Genomic DNA, 12,720 nt, shown 5'->3' on the forward strand with positions numbered 1-12,720 from the left:
TACACTTCCTGGAAACTGTGCCTAGGCCTGTGTGTCTGCTTTTATCAAAATATCCATCAAAGGTCAGGTAATTTTCCATACTCATCTAGAGACAAAGATGCTACCTATCCTTATGAATCAGTTCAAGAATATTAGTGCTTTTCCTTCAGATAGAATCACTAAGAAAATGAAGTGTGTTATTTCCATGTCTGTTTCCAAGCATGCTCAGAATTACAATCATAGCAGATTCCACAGCTTCTTCCACTGTGGCCTTCCCATCAGCTCTTCCCTGGCTTTGGAGCTGGTGGCAGGGGATAAAGGGCTGAGCAGGAAATCAGTCAGGAAGGGCTAACTAGACTTCTGCACTAGTTCTGACAGCTGTAAGAAAGTATGAGTATGGGACACTGAGCACTAGTTTTAAAAAAGAAAAAGGACAAAAAGAGAAAAGGGCAAAGAAATGCTATCACTGAAGAAATGCTGGCGATAAGCCAATGGGCTTTCATTCTCTTTAGACTAATGCCAAAAGGTGATTGTGCCTGCAGTACTAATTTACTTCTTTCATGAGAAACTCCCTGATTTACTGGGACACAAAACAATGACATTTTATAAAGTAAAATAACTTTTGCTTGCTAGTGTTCTGAGCTCTGAACAGGAAGATATTTAGAAATTGCATTGAATTCCTTTTATGAAGTAGAAATATTTTATATCACCTGTATGAGGTGACAATTTGCTACAATGAGCAGGTGTCCCAAGGCTCTTTTCTTTTGCATTTCCTTTAATAAATAATGTTTACCAGCATCAGGACTACTTTTTATAATAAAATCATACACACATAAGCTGTTCCAAAAGTCATTGTCCAGGGAACAAAGGCAATTACTCAAGAGCTGGCAAATATCCATTTTTACTGCCAGTGCAAAGCCTTAGTCCTTTTCCTTTCCTGATACTGCTGAACATCCTCAGAGAGGTTTCATCCTGTGATCACAGACTGCTCTTTTGGTCCAGCTTAGAACACAGCTCCAGAGCACGTGGTGAAGATGCCTTTCACCTGCAGAGCTGATTCTGTGCTTGTGCCATGGAGTAAGGGAGGCAAAAATCCCTGAGAACACAGAGATCTCAGCTAAGTAGGGAAATGGCGGTTTAGGTAACAGGAGGAATATTCCAGCTCTCATCATAGAATCTTGTATGATGTTACAAAATGTACTCACACTAAATTTTACATGCAGCAATCATTAATATTTGGTCTGCATTTAACAGGTTCTTAATTATACTAGTCTGATTGACAGAAGTTGTGACCTTTCAAAACTGAAAAGTAATCTGAGACCAGCACCTCTCTCCTTGAAGCACCCCTAACTTCAGTTAATTTTTCTGATTATTAGATTGATCTTCTCTTTGGGCCATTTTATCATCACAAGTATGAAAATCTGTATGTGTGTAGTACTTAGCTATAGAAGATCAGCAGGAGTAGCGTCAAAAAACATAAAAAGAAACAAGTATTTCTAGTTTTAGAAAGTTTTCAGTAGCAATTCTGTAAATATGGCCTGAACTGTACATTGAGCACCACAGATATAAAACACTGAACAGATTTTCATTCTCTTCACAGAAAAGAGAATCCAGTAGAGGAAAAACCTCTGAAGTTCCTAAGAACTTCTTTCAGTGAAGACACATTGCATCCACCACCACTGCAAAGATCTGGTATCAGCTATATGTCAGCTTTATCACTCTATCTTGCAGTGCTCTTCAAAGACTACCCTTAGAGATGTAAAGTAATTTTAAAAAAGTGTGTAGGGTTACTGTACCTGCTATGGTTACTCATTATCTTGAGGAAAGGCTGTCATAACAGAGAGAGATCAGATCCTACAGAAAGATTCTATTAATAAACAGTTATTACATACATATCACACAATACAACTCCATTCAAGGTTCTGCTTACAGCTGTATCTTATGATCAACTACTGCATTTGCAAACAAAGCCATTCCAAATTCTTAACATTTTATAATAAAACCTTTTCCATCAAACTTACAGCCATCTAGAACCCAAAAGTTCTCATGACCCTGAAATCCAACACCGCAAATTAAAAATAATAAATTCCACAAAAACCAAACAAACAAAAAACAAACCAAAATTCTCCAAACCCTCTGTAGTTTTCAGTAAATATTTAAAAAGATATTCTGTATTGTATTACAGATCCAGGTCACATGTGAATTAATTGCAATGCTTGTATCTCCTAAAGCTTGTATCTACAGAATTCACCCTCTGATAATCAGGAAACATGATTTTAATAATGATAATGATAATCAGGAAACATATTTACAGCCTAAATAAATCATTTAGGTCAAGTACATGTCAAAATTAAAGTATTATTGTTATTACTATTTATGAGCACTTAGATATGAAAGTGCTGAATGCAACCTAAAATTTTTTTGAACTGAACAGAATAGAATGTGGAACCTCTCTTCCACATCCAGATGCTGCTCATCTCCTGCAGGTAAAGGAACAGCTACAAGAACTGAGAATCTATAGGGTGGGATTACATGCTCTCCCATATAAGACAGTGAACGTGTGTGTATGTGTGTGTGTGTATGTTTGTAACACATCATCTACACACTCTGTTGTTTGTTTACTGTATTTCACTCACTGGTGGGAGAATGCAATATGTTAATGAAAGGATTAAACAGCTGAAGAAAATAATCATTGCAAATAAATATAGTGCCTTTGTATGTGACCTGATTTTTTATTGTTTCCATGCAGCAAGAGAGAGCTGTGGAACACCTTTTTACCCACAGTAGTTTTATCATTAAGTGTCATCTTCCAGGAATACTTACACCAGTTGTTGACATGTATAAATGTTATAATAGCACAATGTGATGATATGTGCAATAGTGGACCTGTGTAGGACAGTTTATCTTGAATCCTGGGAATAATTTATTGCACGCTGCTTTGAATGAGGTGTTGTATGTCCCTTTCTCAGAAAAGGAAATAAATGGCACAGGGGATTATGAAAGTTCTCTGGCTGGCCACATATGCTGCTATCACTTTTTCCATTATCAGTCTTTTCTCTCACCTCTACAGCATTCCCTTTTAAGAAATATCCATGCTGTCCAGAATCAGATCAGAAATCCTTTGAGAACAAGACTATATTCATCCTACATTTGTCCAGCACCTGACCCAGCAAGAATGCTTGATCACAGGTATGGAAAATAGCCCTCCTATAAAAACAGAAGTAACACAATTATAACCACAGAGAGGAGCAGCTCATTCCTGACTTCCCAAGTAGCTCCTTCTTTCCTCTCCAAGTATTCAGCATTCACGACTTCAGAAAATCTTTCAGAAAATATTAACTTGCAGCTGAACACTACAATTTTTTACATTGTCTTGGTGACCAACACATGAAGGTCCTCTGAAAATCTGATCATTTTATTCTATGTAAAAACAGTTCCCAAGTGTTTTAGAGCATACAGTAAAAGCCAGGGATATCTCTTCCAAACAGCTTTTTCAGGGCAGCTAACAGGAACTTGGAGTTTGAAGACCCTCAGTAGGCTTAAAGGGAAAAAAAACCAAAAAACACACACACAAAAAAACTCACCCCAAACCAACAAAACCAGAAAGATAAAATAAAAGCTGTAAGACAACTAAATCCTTTTCAGATTTTCCACTGACATCACCACAGAGGTGAGACTCAAGTGAGCAGCAATTTTATTCTGAAGAGAAACAGAGAGGATCAGCTGCAGTGAGAGCAGCTGAAAATTGCATTTGTGACATGCATTTTGTTATGAAAATGTCTTCCTTGCTTGGTGAAGAGTGTGTTTTTTAGAAACCATGGTTTGCAAGCAGTCCTTCCCTTGCCATTTCAGACAAGACACCCTCCTGCAATGACAACACATTTGATGACATCCACACTGTAAATGGTTTTCTTTCCAATATTAACACAAAAACTTCAATGAGCTACTGCACCAAACATTTGTCTATTTATTCAGGGCAGTGCAAAACTGCATCTTAGTAGGCCATTGAGCCCAGCATTAATTACAGGAGGAAGACAAATGCATCTGTTGGTTTTTCATTACCTTTTGGAATAATTGATCCACATATCTTAGCATTTTTATCCTAAACTGTTCTATGATTTCTAATCAATTTAATTCATCATGTATTGATTCAAAAGGTATCTGTAGGTGAGTTCCTTAACTGTATGCCTCTATAAATAATATACTACACATTAAAACTTAACTATTTTATCACTTCAAAATCCTTATGGCAAAACTGACCAGTCTGTGAAAAGTAAAAAAATGCTAAATTTGGCAAGCCAAACAACATAGGACTTTATGAAAGCTTCATGTCTGAGTATTACAAAGCCTTGATCCGTTACTTTCAAGGTTAAATAACTCTACAAAATTCACATTCATTTCCTTGAGCTGCCTCCTTTGTATTCAGCACTATTCTATGGTAAACTTTCTAAATGTAGAGAGGAAGCTGGCACTGGGTTAGGCTGTTATTATTCATACATTTTTTCCTAAGAGCAGGAGTATTGGATGTCTCAGAAACATTTCTTTCTAAGTCATTTTGTTAGCAGACAGACAGCAAAATCAGAAACACTACTTATGTCTACTAACGCATATTTCTTTCTGCTCTTTCACATCTTTCCCTCAAATTTCAACCACATTTCTTACCTCAGACTAACACACCAGACTGCAGGTGTTTGCAGGATGTAGAAAGATCTTTCACTTCTGTTGAGGCAGCACAGTTGAGCATCGCAGCATTAATGAAGCTGCAAACCAAGTCAAGCTTTTTTCTGTATTTGTTAGACAGTCTGAGGTATCCCAAATATTACCCTTCCACTCACATACACTGCACAGGCATGCATATTCACAGACTGTTTTTTGGGAGGAGGGACCTTGTGTACTGTATACAAGAGATCTAGAGCAATAATCTCTTACTGACATCAGGGATCAAAAAAAAAAAAAATCCACATAATTTACATTTAAAATCTCCAAGAAAATATGATATTAATAAAGAAATCCTCCAGATACTCTATCCAAAACTCATTGAAGCTGGAAGATTTCTCTCAGGTGAATACACACATGATTTTGCATTCGTTTTAGACACCAAAGGTCTATCTTGAGAGGTTAATCAAGCTGCTGCAGTAGCAGCACTGGTCATCTTTCCTTTGGTTATGTGAGTGTACAATTTTACATTATATGCTGACAAAATCAACTTGGCCTGCACTTCTCTAGAACAGTTGTTCAGGTTTATAACTGTGACCACTGAGACTCCTAAAACACCTAATTTACTAGACAGGCTTCCTATTGTATTTACCCTTAAGTGTGTGGAGGATTCTTTATAACATGAATCCTTTTGCAGCTGTGGTCTGTTTAGCACACCTCAGCTCATCCACAGACACAGGAAGTAAAAGGCTGGTGGTCCTGTTCTGGTGTCTCAAGAACTCATTGACCAGCTTCAGGTATTTCACCCAGTAATGGGTAAAATAGAGACTAGAGTTGATGTGTGCATGTTTTACAAAATTTCAGATTTGCTAGAGTTAAGCACAGTATAGGTTGTTCTTACTCAGTACAAAACTATCAGCTCCCCATTGACAATACCTGTGCCATAGGACTGAGAAACAGGTATAAATTTATGTACAAGTCATTTGCCCCATACTTTTGCTTTCTTTGCTCAGATACTCTACCCAAAATACTGTAATGCACAGCCAGTTTCATCACATTAATTGGTGGTAGTTTGCATGTTGCAAGACACAGGTTTATCTGTAAATATTTAAGGAATTAGGATTCTACATTTTCGGCAAGGTAAGTGTTACTATCTTCAACTTGACAGATGATGAAACTGAAGTCTGTAGAAATGAAAGCAACACTTCACACCAGGAGTTTCTGAGACAGCCTAGACTGCAGCTGACTTCTGTCTCTTAGATCTTACTCTAGAAGCCTGACTCTGCTTTGTCGTTTATCTTACCCTGGTTTTCCCTACATAAATCTTAACTTATAAGCCTCCAGAAATAGTACAGGGCTTAATACAATCTTAAATATTCAATGCAGTTTTGCACTGTATATGAGTACCTGGAAAGGCAATGCTAGCCCTATATTTTTATAACATCTCAGCTGAGATTCTGTATTATATACTTCTCTGAGTGTAAAAACCTTTCAACTTATATAGGACATATGCTAGTTAACGAACTACTATTTCCTTATATATTTTACAAAGAGCTTCATTGTGTGGCTTCATTTTTCTATTAGACAGCTATTTTGATTATTTCTTTTACTGTCAGGCAAAGAATCTATTTCAAAAGGCAATTAAAAATATTCTTCCGTGGGTTCACATTTTTGAAACAACAAAAAAGTCATTCATGCCCTAAGAAAGGTACCTCTAGAGCTCTTTGCAAGGCAGTGGGATTATGAATGAAGAACAGACAGATTGTGAGAGAAGTCTTTGAAACTGAAGAATAGAAACCTAAGCAAGCAGGCCAGCCGAGAAGGCACTGACACAGAGGGAATAACTGCAAGAACAGTACTGCAAAGTAGTGGTATAAAAGAAAAGAAGTGGATCCTGTTAGCTATACAACACTATGGATAATATAAGCTAGCACTGAAGTGCTCACAGCTAGTTTCTAAAATCCTGGCATTGAAGGCCTCAAACTGCTTTACTTTAAAGGGGAAAAAAAACTAGAAATAGATTAAATGCTGTAACAGTTACTGAAACACCAGTGAAAAAGATCTGTTTGCAAGTGCATGGATAGCCTGGAAATACATCAGGACATGCAGGCTGAAAGAACAGTCAAGTTGCAGGGAAATAAACAACTTTCATAACTATATATGTTATTTTAATCTTGATATTTACAGGAGGAAGTCAAGAGTTTTGCCACTCTTTAAAACTTCTCACTTTTTTTCTTTTCTTTTTTTTCCACAGAAGTGCTTCAGGGCCTAAACTGAACTTTGAAGGGAGTCAACTACTTCCTCCAAAATATACTGGATGCACTTTGTAAGTTTATCTGAAAGAAAAAACTGCTTGATTTCTGTTATATATGATATAAGGTAAATCAGTGTGAACGATGGGTATCTCAGAAGGATGCAGAAAGCAGCAGAGCTCGGGGACAATTGCTGTCTCACAGGCAGAGTCGGCAGTCTCAGTGGCAGCAGCCAGCTGGGTGAGCCCATCTGCTCTGAGCAGGCACAAACACACGGCCCAGCCCCGCCTAAGCCATGCACTCCTGTAACACACAGGCTCTGCTGGGGCTCAGAGGAACTCACAGCCACAGAGCCGACTCTGGCTGGCAAGCCTTGTCCAGCACTTCACACCTTCCTAAACTGAACTCTTGCTATCAAACCTTGTCCAGCACTTCACACCTTCCTGCAGCACTTCTCACTCCTCTGCTGTCTCGGGTTCCATCTCAGCAGCCACCCCCGTGCTGTGCTCTCGCTTTGGTTCTCACCCTAGGACTGGCAGCAGAGGAAGAACAGTCTCCCAGAGAAGGAGGAATGACTTAGTAAGTCTGCTCTTCACAGGGGGATATAGAGACACTTGAGAGACAATTGAGCTAAAGCTGAGCTAACCACACCAGGTAGCTGACCGAGTACAGAAAGTAAAGCCATGCCAGCAGACTTCAGTGTGGGTGAATTTCTTCTGCCTTCCTGGTGGACAAGATTTATGCTTATGAATATTAACTCTTAAAGTAGATAGAGAATGTAAACAGAGAAGGAACATTTCTGTGGTTTGCTGTTCTCTTCTAGCTCCCAGCAGGATACAGAAAAAAATCACAATGCAGCTGCACAGCAAAGGAAAACAGAATATATACAATGTATTCCCACCTTCAGTGTGGAGACTGCTGCTTGTTTAAGGCATACACATGCTACCAGACCAGCAGGCAGTTCTGAAGATAGGTTATGGGAGTCAGAAAAACAGAGCTTGATTCCTGACACTCAGCACATTTGGAAAGTCACTTCATCCTGTTTCCTCCCCCCATTTCTTCTCCCATATTTCATTATATATGCAGTGTTTTTAACATGGTTGCTGTTGATTTGTTTTTCAGAACCTTAATATATTAAGTTAACCAAACTGAAACTAAAGGAAGTGGTTCCAAATACCAAGCCACCAAGAGCTGGACCCTCTTTAGAACTAGTCTCTGCATGACAGATTTTTTGGCTTTAGCTCTACACTGATAAAATATTCTTGTGAGTGAATGTGAGTGAATAAAAATGACTAGAACATGTATTTTCCCTACTATGTAAGAAAGACCCACTAGGCCAGAACCAATCTCTTGCACTGTCTGCATCAACAGATATACCTATAGCACATCCACAACCCAGCCCTCTGCTTGTTATGTTTGAAGAGGTCTAGGTTAATAAGTAAAAAAAAAATCACATATTTAGTCCAAATCTGTTCCTGGTTTCAGTCCAGAAACCAGAGTTCTGCTGACTCCAACCAACTTCTGTCCTGCCCATAGCTTAGGTATGACACCATAATGAAACTAAACAGTCTAGTTCAGCAGTTTGTGTCTGGCCAGCCCAGGGAGCGAGCAGAGCTGCCATCCACCTGTGTGCACACCACTCCCTGCCTCCATTCACTGGGAATAAAGTACTGGGGTGGTGTACAACGTGTAAAGCAGGCAATTAGTTGAAAATGGTTAAGAGACCACTGAGTGCAGGACTCTAGGGTATACATTTCTGAAACCCTCGAGTGCACCACTACAACAAAAAGAACAGTCCCAAACAGAACCTGCAGTGGGGCATCTGTAAGTGGGCAGCATCAGTGGCAATGCTCTTCACGTTCTTCTACCTTAATATACATTCTCCTGCCAGAGCAATTCCCCTTATGCTTTATCCTACACATAAAATGAACCAATTCCACTGCTAAGTTCCACTGCTTAAAAAATTAGGTTGGCCAGACTCTTTCCAAGGGTATAGACTGACCTGTGAAAAAGATTTTCATGGAAAATCAGAGCCATAGGATAAGCTATCTGAAAAGAAAATGCAATACTTTCAGCTGGAAACTTGCACAGCTCTTGAGCATGGAGACTACATGACCAGAATTTCATGTGTGTGCTGGTTTTGACTGGGGTAGAGTTAATTCTCTTCACATTATCTATCTTGGGGCAGTAATGAAAAATGAGGTTAATAATCCAGAGATGTTTTCATTACTGCTGAGCAGTGCTTACACAGCCAAGGCTTTTCCTGCTTCTCATACCACCCCACTAAGGGAGGAGATTGTGAGTGCACAACAAGCTGGGAGCAGACATAGCTGGGACAGGTGACCCAATTGCCCAAAGAGATATTACATATGGCATCATGTTCAGTACTGGGAGCTGAAGGAAGGAGGAAGTGGGGAGAAGTGGGGACATTCAGAGTGATGGCATTTTTGTTCCCAAGTAACCATTACATGTGATGGTGTCCAGCTTTCCTGGAGATGGCTGAACACCTGCCTGCCCAGAAGAAACAGTTAATTAATTCCTCACCTTTGTTTTTTCTTTACCTATTCACTGTCTTTATCTCAACCTATGATTTTTCTCACTTTTATCCTCCCACCCAATCCTACCAGGAGGCACAGAGCACACAGCTTTATAGGGCTGAGTTACCAGCTGGGGTTAAACCACAGCAGTCCTCTTTGGTACCCAATGCAGAGCTCAAAGGGGTTGAGATAACAACAGCTTTGATGGGAATGGGTTAGATTGAATTTATAGCTGTTATTGCTCTTTGGCTGCTTTGGGCAGACTCCTGCACAGTACATTGGTGCAGTGCTTATCTGTGGCTGCTTTTTGCTTTCCCCACTGCTGTGCTGCTGATCCCCTCACTCTGCTGTGCTTGGGGACATTTTGAGGACAGCAGTGGTGATGCACAGGGACTGGCACGTGGCCAGAGTAGTGCTGCTGTTTCTGTGCTGCTGTACTGGACACACTGGAACTCCAGTGTGAGCTCGAGTCAAAGAGACTGTGATCTGTGGATGAGTCCACATGAGAGCACGGTATCCTGAAGCTCCTCTGGCCATGAGTAAGTCCATGCCAAGGTGGGTACATCTGAAGTGCCTGTGGCTGTGTCAGTGCCACAGCAGGGGCACCCCTGAAGGCCCAAGGGCAGCTCTGTGCTGCAGCAGGCACAGCTTGAAGCACCAGCAGCTGTTCACGAGGCTGGGCTGGAGCACCTCGAAGGTGTGGCCATGGATAAAGACACAGCAGAGCAGGAACACCCTGCAGGGACTGAGGCCAGCTTGGGCAGGTTTGCTGTCTGAGGGGACAGTAGCTGTGGGTGAGGCCACACTGAAGCAGGTCAATCTCCAAAGGCACTGCAGCCCATGGACAGGGCTGTGCTGGAACAGCAGCCCCTCAGAACCAATGTGGCTCTGGATAAGCCCATACACCAGCAGGTGTGTCCCTGAAGAGACTGGTTCATAGACAAGGCTCCACTTGGAGTACGTACAACCCTAAGGGAATGCAGTCTATGGGTAAATCCAAGCTGGAATAAGGGCAAGGGGAAGAGTTCATTGCAATGTTAAACCCAGTCGGGAGTGGTTAAGAGACTCTAAGAGAAATAACTTTGAATTGTGGTAATCCATTATTTGAATTGCATATTATAGGAATTACTATAACAAGAACCACCCAAACCTATGGAGGAAAAGCCTTACATGAAACAGAGCAAATGCATCAGGAACACAAACTGAGCTGGTTTGGTGTCCAATAACCACAAAACAAACCACCTCTCCTGTCCTGAGTATCACCACAACACAGAGCCCAAAGTCATGGACTAAATGGGCTCAATGGATGTGTGGTGGACATCTTATGAACACTTTGCAGTGGTATCTGTGTATTACATCAAAGGATGGGAAGGTTGTGGTTATCTACCTCTATTATCAACATGGTTTTCAGCACAAACCCATACTAGCGACTGTGTCCAAAATTAACATTATCCCAGACAAAATCAGTACAGCGTGCCTGCTGAAGCTTGATACTTTTAACTTGGGAAAAAAAAAAAAGTCACACCCAAAACTATCAAGAAATTATTTAGTTTCCTGAAATAAAGGAAGTGGCTCAGAAGTGGGTGAAAGCTTTTGAAAGCTGTCAAATTGCTAAACTTTTGTGGAGGAGGGGGGAACCTGAAATAATCATCTAATGGAAACAGTGCTTATTCTGCAAGCATTTATTTTTTCTAAAGGGAAGCAAAGGTGTTTTTCTGACTTTTTTTGCTTGTGTTAGGGGTTTTTGGTGGAGGGCTTTGGGGTATTGGTCGGTTTTTTTGGGGTGTTTGATTACCACTACATATCTCTTTTTTATCAGAAAAACTAGTTGGATACATGCTTTTTATTTGAGGGATTTACAGAGTGAAAAGGCCTTTGTGCAGGCTCTAACTTTTATTTTGTTTTGTTTAATGTAGTTTGATGCTCTTCAATGTGGCTTGGTGATTACAAGAAATAAGTGATGTTCTATAGGATGTCTGAGCTTGTGGAGGAAGTAAAACAAACTTAAAATTTCCCCTGCTAAGTTTTCAAAATCACTACAATAGGCTGCTGGAAAATAATTTTAGTAATAACAAAAGAAGTCCCAGTGCCCACCAAACTCTTACAATCAAGCGCCTGAAAAGTGATTGCCATAAAGCCAAAGCCTACACCACCCTTTTGAAATGCTGCTCCTCCATTAACAAACCCCTCCCTAGGAGACTGCCCAGTGTCCCTTGGCCACGAGGCAGAGCAATCTGCACAGCAAATATGAAGTATTTCATATCATGCCACCCTGAGAGGAGATGCAATCTCTGTGCCAAACTACATCATAAAAACAAGGTCTATGATGTTGTGTATTTGATACTACAGCATGAGATTTAATTAAGTATAGTAGAGAGGAGTTAAAATATTCTCTTGAGACTCTTCAGTTTAGAAAATGTAGAGAGGAACTGGCTCAAGTCAGACTACTGTGTATGAACAGAGAAAAATAACTATTACTTGAAATAAAATGCTACTACCCATTTATCTGTCTGCCAGCCCTCTCTGTCAGCTAACGTGTTGACTGACTGTGAAGGTGGCTCAGAGAGCAGACAGTAACCTGCCTTTTCTGGAGAAAAGGTTACAGTGGTAAGTCTCAGAAGGACTTCTAAAATGGAAAGTAGGACAGCAGATAAAAAAAAAAAAGTCAGGAAAAGCAAGAGATTTTGTTCTTTTCCTCTAAAGTGCAGCATTCACTTGTTTTCTTATAATCTCCAGCAGCTATCAACCAGACTTATGCAGTGCTGTCTCTGTTCAGAGACTTTGAGGGACAAGAAAGCTAATGCTCAGGTTTCAAATGCTCTTCTTAGCTGGTTACCAACTAAAGGCAGATAATTTTGTTACTTACATCAGTATAAACCTGGAGTTACTATAGTGACATGAGGGTAGAAGCATGAATAAATTCAACGTAAATGGAAAGAGATTTCAGCCCTGCATATAACTTGCTGCCATCTCAGAGAAAATATTTCAAGCCACTTTGTGTCTGCCATCAACTATCCTAAATTACATTACCAGCTAAACTGATGCAAGATACATATACATCAAATGTTGCATTTTCTTCTGAAAAAAATATTTTCTTGAACATGGATACTTTTTTGACTTTACATTAAGTATAATCTCAAGACTAATTGCTTTTCTTGCTATTCTCTTTATCTGTAACATCTAACAGGTTTTGCAAGATCATCCTCTTGGACTCTATCTTTCTCTCAAAAAGTCAAGCAAAAAATTAACCAGCAGTGGGATAATTAAACATTCCAAAGGAGCCATTTTTATGCTTT

General features: G+C 39.9%; 1 protein-coding gene across 5 annotated transcripts in view; it reads right to left on the reverse strand.

Annotated features, from left to right (window-relative positions):
• Positions 1-12,720, reverse strand: part of PTPRC (protein tyrosine phosphatase receptor type C) — a 58,415-nt gene that overhangs the window by 44,855 nt on the left and 840 nt on the right. The window lies entirely within an intron of this gene.

The sequence above is a fragment of the Lonchura striata genome, chromosome 8 (assembly GCF_050655825.1).
Source record: "Lonchura striata isolate lonStrDom1 chromosome 8, ASM5065582v1, whole genome shotgun sequence".
Taxonomy (NCBI): Eukaryota; Metazoa; Chordata; class Aves; order Passeriformes; family Estrildidae; genus Lonchura; species Lonchura striata.